The sequence below is a fragment of the Sardina pilchardus genome, chromosome 24 (genome assembly GCF_963854185.1).
Source record: "Sardina pilchardus chromosome 24, fSarPil1.1, whole genome shotgun sequence".
NCBI classification, from domain to species: domain Eukaryota; kingdom Metazoa; phylum Chordata; class Actinopteri; order Clupeiformes; family Clupeidae; genus Sardina; species Sardina pilchardus.
In genome coordinates this window covers 2,168,985-2,192,253 of record NC_085017.1, presented here as the reverse complement: position 1 = coordinate 2,192,253, position 23,269 = coordinate 2,168,985, and the positions used below count along the sequence as shown (strand labels likewise).

Below are 23,269 nucleotides of genomic sequence, written 5' to 3'. Positions count from 1 at the left end.
ACTCATTTGATTGCATGTCATAAATGAAATGGCAATACACATTTAATGACGAATAGTATTTATTAAATGGAAGGACCTCGTCAGTCAATGTCAATGTAACTTCTATTTCGAATTTATCTATTTCTAATTTTCTGAAGCAATGTATCTATTTCTACATCTCTGATACAGCAAAACTTCTTATTGGAGAGCCAACAGTCCTCTGTTGATTCAATGATTCGTCGTTGTTCCTGTAATGAAAAGAAAAGGAAACAAGAGCCTAATTAGGTCTGGTGTCAGGTCTACCCAGTCCACCCAAGCCTAAATCGCATATGCCGACTTAGTGAGAACATCTGTATTTGATACAATATGTTTAGGATTATAATATGTAGGCTTAACATTTGAATAGGAAACACAGTAGCATCAATAACTTACTTTTCCGCTCTCCGTCTCTTTTACGCTGGGCTGGCGGAGGATAGACAGGATGACGGGCACTATCGCTTCACTCATTTCTTTGACTGGCTCACTGCCGAAGGTCTGACTCACTGCAGAAGGTTTTGATGGTTAGCTATACAGTCATAACACTAAGGTCACTAACGCATTTAATTAGCTGCTAGACTCAACTGAAAATATATTGTTATCAGACTAGGCTACCTTTCTGATAGGACGCGCAGATCCTGTCCACCAGCACTCCCCATCACTGGGTGCGTCCAATGCATGTCAGCGACCATGAACCTGAATAAAATATATTCATAATTATGGAATAAACGTCGTTAGCAGGCCCAACATTAGGTAACCAGAATCGGGTTATAAGCCAGCAAGTTTTAAACGGACGTCAGTTAGCTAACGTTGACTAGCTAACGTTAACGTTAACGGCTGATCATAGACTATTATTATAATTCATATCCATAGCATAAAGAATGAAAGCAATATCAGGTTAAAAGTTCGTTAGAGAAAAACGTAATCGCCATTACTGATTACAAAAGACAAATTAAGAAGAGAATGATCTATGTCAATTAGGCCTACCAAGTCTGTATAACGATAACTTGTATGGGCAACCTAAGCATGAGTTAGGCCTAGATAGTTAACGTCATCTTTTGTAGCCTATGCAGCTAATAAACATAGCGTAAGCGTTTTTTTTTTTTTTTTTAAACTTACCTTTTCCATTTGATTCACTCCCAAGGCAGGACATCTCCTTCTTGGCCATAACCGTTAGATTTTCTAACTTTGTTGTAGCCTACTTCGTGTAGCTAGCCACCACCTCACCACCGTACGTCTTGCACTTTTGCGGCGATTTCCTCCCAATTTCTTTGTTTTACCATTATATGTGAGCCAAATTTGCTTTTCAATATAGTTTTTCATTTGTTGTATTCCTCTAGCAGGATTATTTTTTCGTCCTCTGGCCAATTTGGCTTCATTGCCTTCTTTTATTGAGTCTATATCAGTACAATACAGACTGTCTGCAACGGTAGACGGTGGTCGATTGTTTACTTCCTGCCCTCCATCTCAAATCGTCCCGCCGTGGCGCGTCATAATAATCACGTGATTGAAACCAAGCTATTAGCAATTATCTTTACTTGGAACTATATTCAGCCTCATCGCCAACGAAGCACCGCTAGCTAGGCGCAAAGTTCTCACGTAGCACCACTTGAATCCCATCCCGTGAAGTTCCAGTCGAATCTAGAAGTTGGGAGTTTACAAGACTGCTACATGAGAACTTTGCGCCTAGCTAGCGGTGCTTCGTCGGCGATGAGGCTGAATATAGTTCCAAGTAAAGATCTGCCCAGGTAATAGTCTCGTTCGATTTTGCATTATGATTTGTACTCGTTTTGAACACACGGCTCCCAAGATATATTTAGAAAAAAATGTAGACGTCTCGGTCACTTTTTTGGAGGACGTGCTCACTGACACCCTTCATCTACAGCAACTGTGCTAAGCTAAAGCTAAAATCGCTGCTCCCAAAGCAGGAGAATGCCCGGATGGATTTTAACCGGGTTTTTTTCACTGTTCTAACTCTGGGGGTGACCGAGACTAGCTTAATTTCATTTTTGGGTGGCGTATTCCTTTAAGGGGTTCTTTATTTGTTTGTTATAACCTCCCGATGTGTAGACATGCATGACATAGACCTCAACAAACATTATGGTAAACACTGCAGGTGGTGTAATTTACTGTATTAAAGGGATATTCCGCCATTTTTGGAAATACGCTCATTTTCCACCTCCCCTCGAGCAAAACAATCGATATTTACCTTGTTCCCGTTCATCCAGCCATTCTGTGAGTCTGGCGATACAACTTTTAGCTTCAGCCTAGCATAGATCACTGAATCGGATTAGACCATTAGCTTCTCGCCTGCTAGCTTCATGTTTAAAAGTGACTAAGATTTCTGATAATTTTCCCATTTAAAACGTGTCTCCTCTCAAGTTAGAAAGTGCAATAAGACCAACTGAAAATGAAACCTGGCGTTTTTCTAGGCTGATTTGACATGGAACTACACTCTCATCTGGCGTAATAATCAAGGCAACTTGCAAATGTACCATAGGCGCAGTGATATCGTACGCAGCATCTGAAAATAGTCCCCATAGACATCAAGCAGTAGTAGTGTCAGTAGCTGCAAGTTGCCTTGATTATTACGCCAGATGAGAATGTAGTTCCATGTCAAATCAGCCTAGAAAAACGCCAGGTTTCATTTTCAGTTGGTCTTATTGCACTTTCTAACTTGAGAGGAGACGCGTTTTAAATGGGAAAATTACCAGAAATCTTAGTCACTTTTAAACATGAAGCTAGCAGGCGAGAAGCTAATGGTCTAATCCGATTCAATGATCTATGCTAGGCTGAAGCTAAAAGTTGTATCGCCAGACTCACAGAATGGCTGGATGAACGGGAACAAGGTAAATATCGATTGTTTTGCTCGAGGGAAGGTGGAAAATGAGCGTATTTCCACAAATGGCGGAATATCCCTTTAAGGAACAAAACTTAAGGTGCTTTGTGCAACCGGCCCAAGGTTTTTATTTCGGTTACTCCTTTTTTTTAAGGTGCGCCACAAGGCTTTCACCATGATAAGTGAATTATAACACATCATTCCTATAGGTTGGAACAGACAATGTAAGGGCCCTCTACAAGAGAAACCTAGAGCTCGACAACGAGAAAAAAAAGCTTGAGATCAAAAAGCTCAAGCTGGAGATTCAGCTCCTCCAGAGGGTATGTTATGTTTAAGGCCTAGACTTTCTTTGGTTGACACAGACTGACCCTCTGACCCTTTTTTCCTACTTTCACAGCAATGCGCGATTGAGAAAAATAAAAATACTTTGCCGAAAATGATTGATTAGTGATTCTTTTATTCTTGTCACACACAAGAACCCCCCCCCCCACACACACACACACACACACACCAAAAAAAAAAAGATTACACATCCACCTTCAAACTCAACCAAAAATTCACCCAAACAACTGGTGGGTGAGTGCCTGTCTTACGGCCACTCCCGTGGGATGATCTATGGTCATGGGGTCCACAACGTCATCTGCCACCAATGGCACATGTGGGGCTCGCTCCTTTCTTGTGGTGGCAATGTTGTGTAGCACCACGCATGCCGTGATGATTTGGCTGGCCCTCTCCGGCCTCACCCTTAGGCCACGTAGGCAATTAAAACGGGACTTGATGACCCCAAAGGTCATCTCAATCCTCACCCTGCATGTGCTGAGGGCCTGTTTAAGCAGCCCTCCGACCGAGTCTGTGGGTCACGGTATGGCGTCATAAGGAATCTCATGCAGGCATATAACATTTACAGTTATTGATCTTGAGTAATTGTCACACCTTGCTCAAACTGCTGGCAGAGAATGCACCGAGTCAAGAAATGTAATACTTTCTTGATTTGATTGTGGAGCCCCCCACCACACTAGTGGAGATCAAAAACACTATAAGGCACATAATCCCCCAACACACTATAATATGTTTGTATCTCAAACATTTTGAAATTCATATTGCTATATTTATACATACACATTTATACGTGCAGTATAAGTTAACTATTTCATATTGATTTTTATTTTGACTTGAATTTGACACGATTGTCATATCGATTTATATTTATCTTTAATGTCATTACACTGTAGGTTGAATTCAGTGGCTGTCACTTTAAGAACGTGAGACTACTGTACAGTAGTACTGTAATTAGGCTTTAGCCATGGTTTTCAACTAGTCTAAAATAGGCATAATGCATAGGAATATCTGGAAGCAATGGTTATGTTTTCGATGTAATTCTATATCGTTTAAATAAATGTTCAAAACCAAGTAGAAATGTGCTGCAATTTAAAAACTGGATTACTCGGGAATGGCTTATTGTACAAATAAATACTTCATCCTCATTTTTGGTAAGGTCTGTCGTTTATTTTGATATATGGTTTGTCATGTAGACTATTGAGAGATTCCACTGAGAGTAATAGATGGAATGCAAATGATTTCATTTCATGTAGCCTAAATTCACATTGGTTTTCTCGCGAACCGTTTATTATATCAACTAGTATTTAATACCATCGGAAAGCTAAGACCGTGCTCTGTCAGGTGATATGTATATGCTATCATTGTGATTAGAACTTCGTGAGCAATTCAACACAGAAGAATGGGTGTGCATTTCGCATTTTCTTGGCCGTCGCAGTAATGTGCAGAATGTTTTACATTTCATGTAGCATTCAGGTTGTTTTTTCTTGCGAAACGTTTATCACAGCAACTAGTAGCCTAGGCCTACATAATACCATAGGAAAGCTAAAATCGTGCTCTGTCACGCCTGTGACTAGAACTTTCTGAGCAATCCGACAGAGAAGTTTTTCGACCGTCACAGGTATTATATCAGGGAAGGGGGCAGGGGCGCCTTAGGAAAGAAGGCTATTATTACTAGTACTTAGTAGGCTTTGCTATGCAGTGAAATTAATGTGGGCTTATTAAGACATTGTAATATCAGTTTTAAGAATAGCCTAGTGGAAGTTACACTTTTTCCCCCTCCATTTCTGGCGCCCCCTGGATGTGCGGCGCCCTTAGCATTTGCCTATACTGCCTAACTGTGCGTTCAGACCAAAACCGTCAAAGTCGCTGGTGAAGCTCATAGCCCGACGCTCAACCCAGTTCGGTGCATTCGGCGCCGAAAGCGTCAAAGCCATGACGTGAAACATTTTGAACAAACCACAAGCAGCAATCCTGCGAGTTTGACATTCTGATTAGTTGACGCCGAACCGTGTCATAGCTCATTACCATAAAGTTAACTGAGGCTCAACTTTTTTTTGACGCCCGTGAAGCTCATGAAGCCACGCTCACGCCCAGAACGCTTTTGACGCCGGTAACGCCGACTCTCCATAGAAAATGAATGATTTCCGGCGCTCTTGACGCTTTTGACGGTCTTGGTCTGAACGCACAGTAAGCGGCGGGCCGGCCCTGCTAACAGAGACCAAGCTTGCGTCAGCATTTAAGCAGAATTTGTTTAAAACGTTTGCTGTAAGTGCTGAAAAATTAGTGTTATGAGGTCTGATATGATAACTGAGATCAATTTTCTCTTTTCCACAGATTCCCAACTACAAAATCTGCAGGATGCACTGGAATGTGACATTGAAGAAACCCACAAAACAACACAATCTCATAACTGGGCTTTAAGGCAAGCGCTATCTGAAGATCGCTGGCGTGCTGCAAGGCCATTGCTCTTTGATAGCTTGCTGGCCTCCAGTATGGTTCAGGGTGGTATTTGTGACCACTGCGCCACCAAGAAAGCCGTGGTCCAATGCAAAGACTGCTTTCCATTACAGCATTACTGTGGCACTTGTGATATTTCAAAGCATAAAAATCTTGTGCTTCACAACAGGGAGATACATGTAAATGGTTTCTTTTTTTTTTTTTTTTTTTTTTTCTTTAGTTTATTTATTGGGTTTTCAAGTACAAATATAGGTGTGATACATAGTAATATGTGGTATATGGCTAAGGTACATTCAAGAAACTGAATTAAGAAATGTTACCACACACTGGTACAATATGTGAAAACATCAACACAGAACACCCCACCCACCCATCCACCCACCCATACAAGAGAAAGAAAGAGAGAAAAAACAAAAAAACAAAAACAAGATAGTGACAATATTAAAACAAAAAACAACAAACAAACAAACAAACAAACAAAAAAGAAAACCTGCATCCTATTAAGAAATGATACCAAAGTAGTCTTAACTGTTGTCTATTAAGTTAAACAGTGTGCACACAGTTCTAGTCTGTCACAGAGGGAAGGTTCAAATCATCTATGTAAGTAGAAAGATATCCCCATGTTTTAGTGAACCTGCGGTTAGAGCCCTTGATGCTGTGTCTTAATTTTTCTATCTTCATAAAATAAAGAATATCTCTAATCAGGGAACTGAACGAGGGGGCGTTTGGAGACTTCCACCTCAGCAAAATTAGACGTCTTGCCACAAGTGTGATAAATGCAACAAAGTCAGCCTTATATGAAGAGAGGGGTATTGTAGGAGGGAGAACACCAAACAAAGCAGTAAAAGGAGAGGGAGAAATAGTCAGTTCTAACACATATGACAGGATATCAAAGACCTTGGACCAATAATCGTATAGCTTTGGACAAAGCCAGAGTGTATGTGCCAAGGATGCAGGTGATAGGTGACACCGCTCACATGTGGGGTCAACCTCTGGAAAAAACTGGCTCAATTTGACCCTAGTCCAATGAATACGGTGGACAATCTTACACTGAATCACGCCATGCTTAGCGCATATTGATGAAGAATGTACACGGTGCAAGACTGAGTCCCATACTTCGTCTGAGATCTCATCTCCCAAATCCTCCTCCCACTGAGATTTAATTGAATTAAGACTTACTGGTCGTAAGTTATACATACTATTATAAACATAAGATATCACACCTCTAACATTGGGGAGGGGCATAAAGAGGGAGTCGGCAGGGCTGGCAGGTGGTGTGTTAGGAAAATTGGGATATACGGATCTAACAAGCCTACGTATCTGTAGGTATCTAAAGAAATGCGGTTTGGGCAATGAATATTTCTCAGACAGTTGTTGGAATGAAGCAAATAAGCCATCTATATACAAGTCATGAATTGTCCCGATACCCAACCTAGACCATACCGACCATGCTCCGTCAATGAGGGAAGGCGGAAAAACAGGGTTTGAAGTAAGAGGAGAAAGGATGGAGAGAGCCTTTAGGTTGAAATGTTTCCTGAACTGGTTCCATATTCTCAATGATGTTTTAACACATATATTTTTAGTATATGGAGACAGAGGAAATCTGAGGGGGGAATACATTAAAGCCTTCAAAGATGCGGGTTTACACGACAAGGCTTCCATCTGTACCCAAGCAGGTTGTGGACTAAGAATGTCTGAATGCAGCCAGTAATGTAAAGCCCTAATATTAGCAGCCCAATAATAATATTGGAAATTCGGTAACGCCATACCCCCAAGTTTTTTGGGCCTTTGGAGAAATGATTTACGAATTCTGGGTGACTTCTTATTCCAGATGAATTCTGTGACCAAACTCTCAATCTTACGAAAAAATGTCTGTGGAAGGAAAATGGGGATACTCTGGAAAAGGTAGGAGAATTTAGGAAGGGTGTTCATTTTAACAGAATTAATTCTAGCTGGCAGGGATAGAGGTAGTAAAGACCACCGTTCAAAGTCTTTCTGTACACGGGACAGCAGACTTGCAAAATTAAACTTGCATAAATCATGGAACTTTTCTGTGATCTGTACTCCCAAATAGGTAAATCTGTGATTTGCTGTCTTAAAAGGAAAAGACTGGGTAGAGTATGCCCTAGCTGCAGCATTTATTGGGAACAACTCACTTTTATTCAAGTTTAATTTGTAGCCTGATATAGCTCCAAAGGATGCAAGTGACTGAAGAGCTGCAGGTATAGATGTGGAGATGTTTGATACATAAAGTAAAAGATCGTCCGCATAAAGTGACACCTTATGTTCTATGCCTGATCTGGATATGCCTGTGATATCCTGATTGGATCTAAGGAGAACAGCCAGGGGTTCAATTGCTAGAGCAAATAGAAGAGGGCTCAATGGGCATCCCTGACGAGTGGAGCGGTGTAAGCAGAAATATTCAGAAAAATTGTTATTAGTCCTGACTGAGGCCTTTGGTGCAGAGTATAATAGTTGGGCCCATGTGATAAATGTATGTCCAAGGCCAAACTTCTGCATTGTGTAAAAGAGGTATGCCCATTCAACCCGATCAAATGCTTTCTCCGCATCAAGGGAGATCAAGGCTTCAGGGGTCTTAGATGAGGGTTGGTTATAGATTATATTATAAAGACGTCTTAAGTTGTAGAATGAGTACCTATTTCTAATAAATCCTGTCTGATCCGGGGATATGATGGTCGGCAGTATAGGGTCTAAGCGAAGTGCTAATAATTTAGAAAGTAACTTTAAGTCCACATTCAATAAACTAATAGGCCGGTAAGACGCACAATCCAACGGGTCTTTGTTCTTTTTAAGAATCAAAGATATGGTGGCTTGAGTGAGAGTTGGAGGAAGGGTATGGTTTGTATATGATTCATTATACATATCGACCAGTAGGGGGGCCAATAGTGGAAAAAACGTTCTGTAGAACTCTATTGGGTAGCCATCAGGTCCTGGACACTTTCCACCCTGCATTGAGGCCATTGCAGTCCCAAGTTCCTCCACAGACAGAGGCTTATTCAGTCTGCCAGCAGTCTCCTCATCCACCTTTGGGATGTCCAATGAATCAAAAAAAAGGTCAAATGCAGCAGAATCGGGAGGGTGCTCGGAAGTATATAACAAGCTGTAGTAGTCCTTAAATTGATCATTAATTTGTTTTGGGTCCGTTGTCGTTCCCAGAGGGGTCCTAACTTGAAGAATTTGGTGAGAGGAGGACTCTTGTTTGAGTTGGTGTGCAAGCAAACGACCTGCCTTATCCCCCTGTTCATAATATTTATATCTTGATCTAAGTAACATTTCTTCCTCCTTCTGCGTAGAACCAATATTAAAGCTAGCTTGTAGAGTGAGGCGTTCTTTATATAAATCAGGGGAGGGGTTAGTTGCATAAATCCTGTCAATTTCCCCAATTTTCTGCATCAGTCTAGACAATTCTGCCTCCCTTGTCTTCCTTTCAAACGCAGTATATGAAATAATGCTACCTCTGAGATATGCTTTCAATGTCTCCCAAAGGGTTGATGCAGATGTATCAGGGGTTTTATTAATCTCTATAAAAGTGTTTATCTGATTGGAGATGGCTTGGACGAAGTCATCACTAGATAATAGGCGGGTGTTGAATCGCCAAGGAGGACGTGTTGAATTAAGTCCATCAAAACCTATCCTCAAAGAGATCGGCGCATGGTCGGATATTATTATGGGATTATAGGTCACAGACTGAACAGAAGGTAATAAATTGTTATTCAATAAAAAGTAATCAATGCGTGTGAATGTTTGATGGACATTAGAGAAAAAAGAGTATTGTTTACTATTCGGATATAGAAAACGCCATGGATCAGATATGTTAATTTCCTCCATAAAAGAAGTAATAGTTTTTGCAGATTTGGATGGGGAGTGTGCTTTGACTGATGAACGATCCAGTGATGGGTTAATCCAGCAATTAAAATCTCCTCCTAGTATGAGGGAATGTGTTGTAACATCTGTGAGTTTGGAGAAAAAGGTTCTAAAAAAATTATAGTCGTCCCAATTAGGCGCATAAATATTTGCAAGAGTGAGGGTAATGTTTTGAATTTTACCAGTGACAACAATATATCTCCCGTTTGGATCTGCTAGGACATTGGAACAAATGAAAGGGACTGATTTATGTATGAGGATAGCTGTACCCCTAGCCTTGGCCTGAAAAGTTGAATGATATATTTGACCTATCCAATTCTTCCTCAACCTAATGTGGTCCACTACTTTTAGATGTGTCTCCTGTAAAAACATTATGTGTGCCCCCAAATTACGAAGATGACCCAGAACTTTGCTTCGCTTAACTGGTGCATTTAGTCCCCTACAATTCCAGCTGACGAAATTCAGCTCATTCCTATGAGACTGTGGCATGCATAGTCACTGTTTGATATATAAAACTGAATCGCATTAAGTAGGCTACTGTGAGTTGCAATCACAAATAAAAGATTTGTGCAGGCATAATAATCGACAAATACATACAAAATCAAATTAGAAAAAAACGACAAAACACATGTATCCCTTGCTGAAGCGTCCACTGAACATGACGCGCGCATATCCCCATTTAACATTGACGAACAATCTGAAGTAGCACTGCTCATGCTCATTCAAGAGAGCCGCCGACGTGCTATAAAGACTAGTGACTTAACTTACATTAACAATATAAGCTTGGCAAATACAAATACTAGGCAATAACAACAGTTGAAAATTTCGTTTTTTCAGAAACCAGGAAAACTAGCCTGTCGCTAAGAGATTTAAGATGACAAGAGGCAAGAACGTTCAAGCAGTAACTCTGGTTCAAGTTAGCTATCAAGCGAGTCCAAAGTAGCCTACAATATAATTGGCTACTTGGTCAACATTAGCTCACCGTCATCCATACGAAGGAGTAGTAGGCTATTGTCCTAGTATCCGGTGGTTAGGCAGGTGTAATGGTCTTGATGAAATCCACCGCTGCAGAAGGGTCTTCGAATTTGTGTAGTGTTCCATCAGGCAACGTGATTTTCAGCAGGGCTGGGAACAACAACCTGAACTTCACCCCTTTGATAGGATGAAGGAGACGTTTAGCATCCCCGAACTGTGCCCGTTTCTTGGCCACTGCAGTTGTGTAGTCGGGGAAAATCGAGACTCTTTTCTCTTGATAGCTTAGGGGAAAAGCCTCTGCAGCCCTGCGTAGAATCCGGTCGCGGTCTTGATAGTAGTGTAGACCAGTGACGTGCGGTCAGGGTAGGCAGGGTAGGCAGTGCCTACCCTGAGTAAATGTCATTTTAAAACGAAGGATGACACGTATTTTTAAAAAATATTATTAAAGGCTCACACTGAAGTCACAAACAATACAATTAGAATGCAATTTCAATTCTAAAAAGTAAATGTACGTCTTATTTAAGGTCAAAAACTCAAACGTGAAGGCTTACGCAAACAGCGATTCACAACACTGAACTACGCAGCAAAGCAAACATGCCTGGTTACCGTGGGAACGCCCAAGCAAGCAGTCCCAAAGCTTGCTTGAGTTCCAAAGGCCAGGGTAGGCTTGTAAGGTCTCTGCCTATCCTCACCATTCATTTCAATGCTGCGAATTTCGGAGGTTGCGCATGCGTATTACATGATTCATGCGAAAGTTTATGGGGAGAAGGCAGTCCGGCCTCAACGGGACTCGGGACATCAGCTCAGACAACTCCAGATATGAAACAGCAGGGAGGAGGTAGCCTACAGTTACAAATTAATGGTGGATTTATGTAGTTAAGCTAATTAAAAACCCAGACGGAGAACCATGGTCAACCAAGTACACCGAGAGGCTAGAAAACGAGGTTATATTTCATCAACAGTAGCCTACAAGATGTCTGACGTTTGCAGCAGGTCTACTAAAGAAGCCAACAACGCACCAGGTATTCACTAGCCTATCCAGCATGTCACGGGCAGAAAAAAAAGTTTGGGTCTCAGTTACTGTAAAACGATTTCCCCCCTCTTAATCCCCCATAAATACCAGTAGGTCTAGTGAGGGAAATTAGCTTAGGCTATTTGTTATTAAAATATGATGAGGAGGACCCCAACGAATTTTCTTCCTTATTTCCTTCTCAAACTACGTTGAAACTGCATCTTTAACAGCCCAATTTTCTAAATTTCCCGGGGGAGAAACCCCCGGACCCCCGTAGGGTAAAAAATAAATGTTTTTTAAAAATGCACACCTAGTGACGCCTCTGAACCTGTAAAATGACTAAGTAGGAGGAGTATTACCATGAAAATATAGTAATATTTGCGAGTGTATGGATGGAATTTACACATGTGAATGGCCACTGCCTACCCTGCCACAGACCTCACTGCACGCCACTGGTGTAGACGAATGATGAACGGTCTGGGAGGTTTGTCTTTGCCGGGCTTCTCGCGCAAACTACGATGAGCTCTGTCCAGGATAGGTTTTTGGTCAAGACTCAGAATGTCCTGCAAAAGCCCAGAGACAAATTCGGTCGGATTTGGGCCCTCCACATCTTCCAGTATCCCAATCAGTCGAATATTATTTCTTCTTGAACGCCCTTCTAGATCCTCACACTTAGCATTCAGCTGATCTACTTGAGTTCTCAGGGATTGTACGGTGTTGTCCAATTCGCTCAAGTGGTCACTCTGGTTAGACACAGCATGCTCCAAATCTCTAATGGTGCCATCGTGGATATCAATTTTCTGTTGCAATGGTGTTATCGCAGTTTTCAATTCAGCTCGTACTGTTGCAATCTCAGATCTCAGTTCGTTGGAGAGTGAGTCAATTTTACCACAGATGTCATCCCTGAGACCGTTTAGCATCTCCTGTAGCGAGCTAGCATCCACTGCATTAGCGTCTTCAACAGGTGAAAGTGTTTTTTTGCCTTTCCCTGAGTCTGATTTAGTCCGTCCAGAAGCCATTTCACAGTCATATATTCAGGAAACTGTTCCTACTAACAAAAATCCCTACACAGTCGAATTTTCTGCCAAAATAAATGACAAATAAGTCACTTAGCCTCAGAGCACTGAAGCACACGTCTTACATGTTCCGTGTCCACGTGCGCCCCCGTAAATGGTTTCTATAAACCAATTCCACCATCAACAGTTGCTAATGACATCGCTGGTGAAATTATCCTTCATGAACAAGGTAAGACTGATTTGAAAAACTTGAGAGATTTGTATGTCCTTCCCTCTTTTTACTAACATGATATCTTTCTCTGTGTGTTTACTGCCAATGACCCTGCCAGAGAAAGTCTGCGACTGTGATGATCAAAACCACTATATTGATCAGGGACGATCAGTCGTACTCATTACTATAAATGGTATATTGACCTGATTCTAGATCTCAGACATGCATTTGTAGCAGTATGGTATACTGTGGGCACCATCAGGTAGGCTACCCCTGCTGATTGTCAAACAATTAGTTGTCAGCCAATCAGGGTACAGGGTGTTTTATAAAAGTCAGGTGGCAGTGTGATTAACGTGTGACTGACACAGAGTGCAAGCCCTGCTTCCTGGTTCTTCAGATCCTCTACTGTGGGTCTGCTGTCAGGAAGATGCTAGCTCGCGCAACGCAGTTGGTTTGTTAACCATTTGCCTTCCGATAGAGATTTCGTTGATGTAGCCTAGTCTCGTGCGGGATGGTAAATGCGTGTTTTGGGTCTGGCTTCAGCGACGGAGCCGCGCACATTAGAAGCCCCTGGGCCTTGGGTCCTGCTGATTGTGAGTGTTTGCTCTATTATGTGTGTATGCTCCCGTATGTGTTGAGTGCTAGTCTTACGTGTGACTGACTGCTTATATCGTGGAGTGAATGAGTTATGACTACAGGTGAATAAATGTTTGTGTTTCAATCTCTCTTGTAGGATCGTGGGGGTTGTAGGACGTCGTAGCCACTGTTTTCCCATACTATGAATTATTATGTGTTTTTATCTGGTGTATGATGTGTCTATGAATTACTGACAGGATTGAAGTGCAATTCAATGCATTGTGCAATTGGGTTGAGCGACAAAACATTACTGCATTTTTGTACATCATTATTTATTCTGTGTGTCTGCCCTGGTATAGCCTATGTCTATAAAGTCAAGCTTGGACTAGGGATTGTTAGGTGGACAGCGGGCACTTCTCAGAGGTAATACTGTGACCATATTGCTGCTGTGATTCTGATTGGGAATGCTTTGTTTGTAGTGGAACGCACACAAGTTTGCCGTGCAATCACGTTTGATGTGGAAGTGGTAATATAATAAATTGGTTGGTCTAAAAGTGGTTCCCCGCCCTACATCGAGATCTGCGTGCTGCCCAGATTTTCCCTCTAGGCTTCGACCGAGTAACACAAAATAAAAAAAAGAAAGGAAATTATTTTAAAGTGTTTACCTGTGACTGCTATTAATAAAATTGTATTATTATTGCTTTTGCACATCAGCCTCCAACTTGTTTCATTTTGATTGACACCAGCGTGGGGAAAATCTCTAGTCTTGACATTTAAAAAAAGGGTTCTCCTACACCTTCTAGAGAAGTGGGAGTGGCGTAGTCACTAAAGGCCACATACAGAATATCAGATGCGAGGGCACCATCCTCTTCAAAGGGGGGGGCAGTGTAGTGAACGGTGTTTACTGGCCACGACGACTGTGCCCCCACTGAACAAATTGAATGATTGACTGATTGATTGAGGAGTGGTACACCTGCAGCTTGTCGACTGGATGATTATCAGGGATAAAGAGTTGCGAGTAGGGGCGTGCGTGAGAGAGCTCAGGCTGGTGTGAGTCGCGCGGCCAGCCGGAGCGTTTGGCTACAGTGGACTATCGCTACTGTGGATTACTGCTACTTGAACTCTGTGCGCTAACTGTGGCTACTTGTGGACTATCGCTACTGTGGATTACTGCTACTTGAACTCTGTGCGCTAACTGTGGCTACTTGTGGACTCTATCGCTACTGTGGATTACTGCTACTTGAACTCTGTGCGCTAACTGTGGCTACTTGTGGACTATCGCTACTGTGGATTACTGCTACTTGAACTCTGTGCGCTAACTGTGGCTACTTGTGGACTCTATCGCTACTGTGGATTACTGCTACTTGAACTCTGTGCGTTAACTGTGGCTACTTGTGGACTATCGCTACTGTGGATTACTGCTACTTGAACTCTGTGCGCTAACTGTTTCTTTCAAATGGTTAAATTACCATAGGACTGGCAGAAGCTAACATCCAATACGCTAGCTTGATAGCTAAATCCATCTTTTGAAACGTTCAAATTAGGGCAAGCTGCGTCAATTTGATATGTAGTGTCACGAAAAAACGATTTTATGCACTGTGTGCTGCTGTTCTATCGATGTTGCTTGTAAAACTAAAAAGAAACAGGCTTTGTAGGTACCTTATATTTACGATGTTCAGAATGGCTCCTCTGATTCATTCCATCGTGTTCATGCAGTCGTTTGCCGCGTGGTCTGGATGGAAGGTTCTGATAGGATACTCAGCTTTGTAAGTTTGGTCACGACATTTTTAACTTTCACTAACTTAATACGCATCTGTTGTTAGGTGAACGCAAGACTGTTTGTTGAAAATCCATAAATTAATAAGTTGAGACAGTTTTTGTTTTTTTCAGTTGGACAAACTCCTTAAATTAAGTTGTCGACTCACCTGTACATGTAACAAAGTTACATTTTTTATGTTGAAAATGTTCTTTTTACATTGCATGTAAATGCAATGTACTGTTATCCCTGTTCTTTTTATTATCGGGATAATTATTCTTCCTCCGACCAAAATCAACGATTTATAACGCTAAAACCACTTAACCGTTTGACGTCATTCAAGCACTCCTACAAAGACCTTGTAACGGAGATTTGACGATTGTATTTTTGACATTTGTGAACTTCATACTTTTTGAGATATTTACGATAAAAGAGTTTAAAATTCCCATAGAGTTTACATTGAGATCCTTTGGCGGCAAAGACTAATTGTTACGTCAGTGCTCAGCTGTCAGTAATCAAGGATCTTTGATCCAAACTAAAGCCATGCCACCGCTGCAACCTGAATGTTTTGTCTACTCATTAAACTGTAGCTGCGTGCTGAGTAGGCTATAACAGCTATGAAAACATTCTACCATGCCATAGCTGCTGTAAACCAGGACGTTATCGTCTTGTCTCCTGTTAGGCTACTCCTAACTTGATTTGTTTATATCGTTACAGTAACCGGTTTGCTCTCGGTAACGTTATCAACAGCTAAAGACAATCTAACCTAACGTCAACGTAAATCTAACACTGTATTTAGCTAACGACAACCAAACTTGCTCCAGGCTTAAAAACCTTTGTTAACAGCTTGTACATTCCTATTAGGACAATCACACACCTGGAGACACTTCGAAGAACATACTAGCTCATCCTGTACAAATATCCTACTGTAAGCTAACGTTACATTTGCTAGATATCCTACCTGTTGCTGCATCATAGTTGATTGGCGTTGTTTGACATTGTATTCCGTATTCCAATGGTGTCTAAGGGCGTATTCACACCAGGAAGGTCCGTTAGTTCACTTATTTGGTCCGGACCATTTTTTTTTTCTTTTTTTCTTTTTTAGTGCGGTTCGCTTTCACACCGTGATTAAATGCAACCGGACCAGAATTTATAAACAAAAGCACATGTGCTAAGGTCGTTCAACCATTGGCTGGTAAACGTGTAGGTGGGGTGAAGAATAGGAAGCCAAAGTCAAAGTTGGCCCACGTAAATACTATGTTTGCGTACTGTACTCGTTATTATCCTAGCAATATAGTTTATACAGCTACAGCTTTACAGAAGTGCTTGAGCGTCAAGACCGCAAGTTTAACAATATCATGCTCGTAATTTTGCAACGACGAAGACGTGCAACAAAACAGCTGAGAAGAGCTCTCATGTGTGTCCAACATGCTAACAGCAGGCCTACGGAAGACGGAACGGGTAGGAGATGCAAAATCAAATTATTGTTGGCAAAAAAGCGTTAGCCCACTGTTGCTTACAGCTGTTGTGCGTCACGGAGCTATCCTACATTTCCCATAATGCGCAAAAACTACGGGAGCTCGTCAAATCAAAAAAAGGTAGATTTCTGTAACTGGGTCGGATCGAGGTCGGTCTGCTTTCACACCATAAACGAACCGCACCAGGGTTCGATAGGAACCGCTCCGAGACCACCTCCTCAGCTGGGTCTCGGTCCGCTTGTTTGGTCCGCACTAGAGTTCGAGTGATTGTATTCACACCAGTCAAAAAGGTCCGAACCAAGCAAGAAACAAACTTGAGTTCGTTTTAATCGAACTAAACAAGGCAGGTGTGAATACCCCCTTAGTCTATGGCCTACTTTTAACCTGCATTCGTGTAGATATGAAGGCTATATAAGCTATCCTACCAGTCGTTTCACAGTAGGCTACTAAAGTGTCAGCTCTTGCAACTCGTTTGAAGTTGCCAACTTCATTTCAGTCTTAAATTCTAATAGCCTAAAGAGTTATTTTCCATAATAGGCCTAGCCTATATCCACAATTTTGATGCATTTTCATAAATCACTTTTTAAATGTGACTTTCCAAGTAATTTCAGTGGAAATGTAATTGGGTTATTGTTATTTATCTATTCTTCTGTACGTAGCCTAGTTGTCTTTTTAACTATAGACCTAATAGGAATGTTTTACACAGTCAGCAACCTTTTTGCATTTACATGCAATGGTAATTCCTTCCATGGAATTACATTTTCTAGTTTAAGTTTTATCTACTAACTATAACCCCCTGAATAGTTTTTTAGAGTGTACTCTGTAGGGATCTATATTTTCCAAACCTGCAGGTATTTTGGCAACTTTTAAACTTTTAAAATTCCCTTTTTTGTTTTTGAAAATAAACAATAATAAATTAATTCAAAACAGAAATGTAACCATAAAAAGGGCATGAATAGGCATGCATAACCATAAAAACATCAATCAAATACTGCCACCAGCTAGATAATAGCAGTCCTGGCTACAGTAGCCTTCAAAACTATCCTCAGAGTAAAACCCCAGCAGCCTGGACCGTGATTTTTGTAATGTCCATGGCAGTGGTAGCACTCTGAAATCTTGTAGGGAACTCTGTACATTTCCCTAAAACTTCCCCTAACATGGACTGGGACATTGGGTCCATAAAAACTTTTTGCAACAACATAAAGCCCGTAATGTTCGTCAATGCACTCACTGTGACTGTAAATGGTAAGTTGCAGTTATTGTTGATGTTTGCTGATGTTTTCTTTGAATATGTAGCTTTAGATTATTTTTATTGAGCCTCATTTCACAATGAGGACATTCAACAATATGTTGCCTTCTTCGGACAGCTGGGGGATGTCCAGCAGGAGGTGTTGCTGCTGCTGCTGCTGGAGGTCTGGCAGGAGGAGGTGCTGCTGCTGCTGGAGGTCTGGCAGGAGGCTTAGCAGAAATTGAATGGTGACTGCAAAAATTTTTCTGCAAATCACCTCTATATCACTGACTAAAGCCAACAATCATTGGGAGAGTTAACGTAACCTTACATGGGTTACATGCTGCCACTCAGACATGCCACTACTACGACATGCTTCCATTTAGACATGCCTCTATTTCAACATGCTGGTGTAACAGGATGGACTGTGGACATGTGTAATAATGGGACCAGTGCTGTGGGGGAGCCAGTGCATTCAGACAGGAAGTGCCTAGGCCATTAGGAGAGAAGAAGAGAGCCATATATAATGGTGCCAACGATGGCCCCGCCCCCTCTTTGGTCTCCTTTGTGTTCTGTGGGTAAGGTGGATGGCGTGCAGTTGATTGTGTTTGTTTGTTATTGTATTATGTGTTGTGCTGTTAATGTGAGTTTCTACTTAGTGGCTGACATCAAGTGGATAGAGTAGGTTTACTGTATAACAACAGAATCCGACTTAATGTGGATGTTTGGTGGGTGCTCCAAGTAACTTAAGTCAATGACTTAGCCAACTATATTAGTGTGTGTTTGAGTTGCCATTGTTTATTTGACTCTTGATTTTGTGTGTCTGTGGAATATATTTTAAGTCCCAGTCAGGGCGGCCGACCTGTGCTGAGACTCTGCTCGCCATCTACCTTTCCCAAGTGGCTCAGCCCGCGGTCCAGTAGACTTCTGCCAATTGGGACTGTGGTAACATTGAGTTTTATTTAATTAATTGAAAAGTAAAGACTTGCTGCTATAATTAAATAAATGAACATTTTATCCTATTTATTAAGTATAAACTGATGAACTGATGGTTCAAGGACCACTGGCTGTAGCAGGGGACTGGCTGCTTACTTCTAGGCTTGTGTTTGGTTGCTGTGATCTTGATCACCTAAGTTGTTGATTGCTGTGCTTGTAGTGTCTACACTGTGTGTCCCAGTTGATTGGGCCTCCTAATCCTGAGAGTGAGCAGCTATCCCCAACTCCCATTGATTCTGGTTATCATAACTTCAATAAATTTGTACTTGATTAATCTTCCCCTCTGACTCTTCTTTGGTGTCTGGCAACTGTCTGGTCTGTAAGAACCTGGTGTTACACTGCTATTTCGACATGCTGCCAATCCGACACATTTTAGTACCCCATTCCGACAGTTTACAAATCCTGTTTTTTTCCAAGTCAATTTAACGGACCCTATGAGCCCGACGGACGCAAAGTCTGTTACATTGCTCCGCGATTATTAGTCACAGCGAGACATTTTATTGCATGAAAGGGCAGAACCGGGGCTTTCCAACGAGACTAGACACGTGTCTGTATGATCAAGTATGAAAATAAAATATAATCATGAATTTAAATCAAAGTATATCATATTTACAGTCTATATTGCTCTGCGTTCACCCACGCAGCCACTGCTCTCGCTTGAATTACTCCGGGACCAGGCATCGTACAGACATGACACGCATATCAAATGAGAGAGGAGAAACAGAGCTTTCCATTGATACCAAACACATCGATCCTTTTGTGTTTTAAAAACAGACGAAGTGACAAACAAATAAGAGTGTAGAATATAGCTTCGGTTACCGCTACTTTCGTTTGATTTACTCGTGAAACCGTGGTCAAAAAGATATGGCTTGCATGTCAGATAAAAGAGGAGAGCTAGAGCTATCCACAGATACCAAATACAACCTTCTAGGCCATAAAACAGACGAAGTGACAGCAAAATAATAACTTAATTTAGCTCCACTTAGTCCGCGAATAATGAGAACTTGCTATGTACAGAACTGCTTTCACTTCCCCGAGTCGCGCACGCAACAGACACATAACCATATCAAGAAGTCTTCACAATGACATTTTAAATGTGAATCTTTATTATTTTACACAACTGGATATAGTTATGACATTAATAGCCTATTAATGACCTCATGTCGGAATGGCACGTTGTTTGAAACAAAAGTTAAATACCGCCACTGCGACCATGAAAAAAAAAATGTCGGAGTGGTGGGACTTTTTCCCATAAAGAGACATGCCTCCACTACGACAATTGGACGTCAATGTCGGAGTGCTGGTATGCCGGAATGAACGGCGGATACCCCGGTTACATGTCGGCAGTCCGACATCCTGCCAGTCCGACATCCCTTTCGTCCGACATGCCGCTATTCAGACATGGTGTTATTCCGACATGCTGCCAATCCGACACATTTTAGTACCCCCATTCCGACAGTTTACAAATCCTATTTTTTTTCCACGTCAATTTAACGGACCATATGAGCCCGACGGACGCAAAGTGCGTCAAAAAACACACCCATTCTTCTCCGTTACATTGCTCCACGATTATTAGCCTAGTAACAGCGAGATGAGACCTATATTGCATGAAATAGCTCAGAACCAGGGCTTTCCAACGAGACTAGACACGTGTCTGTACGATCAAGTACGAAAATAAAAATAAAATCATGAATTAAAAATGATATCATAAGTCTATATTGCTCTGCGTTCACCCACGCAGCCACTGCTCTCGCTTGAATTACTCCGGGACCAGGCATCGCACAGACATAACACGCATACCAAATGAAAGAGGAGAAACAGAGCATTCCATTGATACCAAACACATCGATCCTTTTGTGTTATAGAAACAGACGAAGTGACAAACAAATAAGAATCATATAGCTTCAACTACCGCTACTTTCGTTTGATTTACTCGTGAAACCGTGGTTAAAAAGATACGGCTTGCATGTCAGATAAAAGAGGAGAGCTACAGCTATCCACAGATACCAAATACAACCTTCTAGGCCATAAAACAGACGAAGTGACAGCAAAATAATAACTTAATTTAGCTCCACTTAGTCCGCGAATAATGAGACAGAGAAGAAAACTTGCCATGGCTACAGAACTGCTTTCACTTCCCCGAGTCGTGCACGCAACAGACACATAGCCTAACCATATCAAGAAGTCTTCACAATGACATTTTAAATGTGAATCTTTATTATTTTACACAATTGGATATAGTTATGACATTAATAGCCTATTAATAACCTCACGTCGGAATGGCACGTTGTTTGGAAAAAAAGTTAAATACCGCCACTGCGACCATGAAAAAAACAAATGTCGGAGTGGTGGGACTTTTTCCCATAAAGAGACATGCCTCCACTACGACAATTGGACGCCAATGTCGGAGTGCTGGTATGTCGGAATGAACGGCGGTAGCCGGATACCCCTTACATGCTAACGTGGAGGCTACACCGGATACGTTACGGCTGCGTTACGTTCAAGGGGGCAGGCATATTCCCGGAAGTAGAAACACGAAATGAGCTGGTGATCAACGCTCTGCTAACTCCCATGGACGGCCATAGATTGCAGATTTTTTTTGAGATCCCATAACTTCATGTAACATGTGCCATTCGTCGCACTTATAGCTTCTGTATATTCTATATAGTGTATCGAAGGCAAAACTAATTCACGTCTTCCCCATATATAACGTCGGTTTCCCGTAAAGAAGTATACAGATGGTAAGGGTTGAGAATGCTCCTTTCTTTGCCGCACATCGGGAATCCCGGAGGTTCGGGACTTTGCAACTAAAACTGCAACCGCAAGGGGGCAACATAAGACCGCCCTAATAACATGAAGGTTTGGCTCATGCCGGAAAACACGGAAAAACCCGAAGACACCGCGCTGGTGACAAGCGGAGAAAAGAGACATGACGCTCGGCATGTCAGATTGCAGTTGCAGAGTTTTCGAATATTTCACAGCCTACCTCACTGCTCTCTCAGGCGAGTAGCCTATAACTCAGTCAGTCCAGCAGAGATGCCAGAGCAACGTTTTGGTCAATGGATAGGGAGAGAAATGCTCTGCATATCTGTCTCATAATCCGTCTCATTTAATCATTAAAATGAAGGTGATGACTGGCGAAATTAGTCAAACGACGTTTCAATAGACCATTGTTAAAATTAATGAAAATGGTTTTAGAAAATCGCCTATAGGCCTATCAGAAGGAAATAGCCTTCAATTCAACCTGAAAGACTCGATAGGCAATCTTAGATTAATTCATTAATTCATTACGGTTAAGACCGCATTTCCGTGAATAGGTTAGTATTGTCAAGGCGAAGACGAAAGAGATAGACAAGTTAGGCTACATTTATATGCTAGGAATACTTAGAAATGTGTATAGGTTATTTTAAAATCGAGGCATGTTCATTTTAACCGGCGACGCTGGGTACATGTATCACACATAATTTTGTCCCCACCACTTTTGACAACTGAAAATAAAATGTATTTAACAGAAATCTCTTTAATACATGCCTATGGTTGTCACTTTACTTATAACCGTAGGCTACATGCATGGAGAAGATCGCGCATTTTGTAACATTGTAACAATGGATGGTCAGATATATGCGATAGGGCAGTGAGGGTGATTCATTGTAACCATCGACTAGTAGGCCTAGCTCCGCAAAATAAGTTTCTAGCAACTCATAGATCTCGGTATTTATGATCATGTTGATTCAGAGATAGGCCTATAGGCATAGACTACCGTAGGCTACTGTGTGTCAAGCTATATGACAGCATTTTATCACGTGGTGAATTTATGAACTTTTGATCGGCGTTTCAAGTGCATGCTGCGAATAAATAAACTCGACTGACTGAATCCCTTATATTTGTTGGCAAGTGTTAAAATCTAGGCTAAGCGAGATTTCCTCAGTTTTGTACATTGTTTTATGTTTGCGATGTCTGCTGAAAAGAAAAGTGAATATGTGAATTTGTGGTTCAGCGCACACACACACACACACATTTTTACATTTACATAATTAGTGTGTCAGGCTCAAGTCGAGAGAGGGGGGGGAGGGAGGCCGTGGTCCTCAATGCCGCATATAGGTAGGCTATAATGTCTAGTGAACTGGTTAGACGAGTGAGGGGGAGGGGGAATGATCGCACAAGACAACTGCTCTTCATGAAATGGATAGTCTGACAGACAGCTGTCGATTTTTAAATGTAGCCTACTACATCACTTGCAAAATTATTAGGCTACTGGATTTAATATAGCAAGTCCATAGACTCTGTTTGTTTGTATATGCTTTTAAAATGAAATGTGCTGCGGGGAAGCATTGGTGATGTCAGTTTAGGTTGTCCTAGATAGATAGAGATCCCCAAGGGGAAATTCAAGTAACAATTTGCCTCTTATTATAATCAAGAGTATACTGCCACTACACACATAATAGCCTATAAGGTTACGGGCGGATGCGAGCAACCCCATGCAAAA

At 41.6% G+C, this 23,269-nt stretch overlaps 1 long non-coding RNA gene across 1 annotated transcript; it reads right to left on the bottom strand.

The window, feature by feature from the left end:
* Positions 1-214: 214 nt before the first annotated feature.
* Positions 215-711, bottom strand: LOC134072658 (uncharacterized). Its single transcript, XR_009937189.1, has 3 exons — positions 631-711; positions 412-521; positions 215-227 (listed from the first exon to the last, which is right to left on the bottom strand). It is a non-coding gene; the product is annotated as an uncharacterized LOC134072658 (long non-coding RNA).
* Between the last annotated feature and the right edge of the window lie 22,558 nt (positions 712-23,269).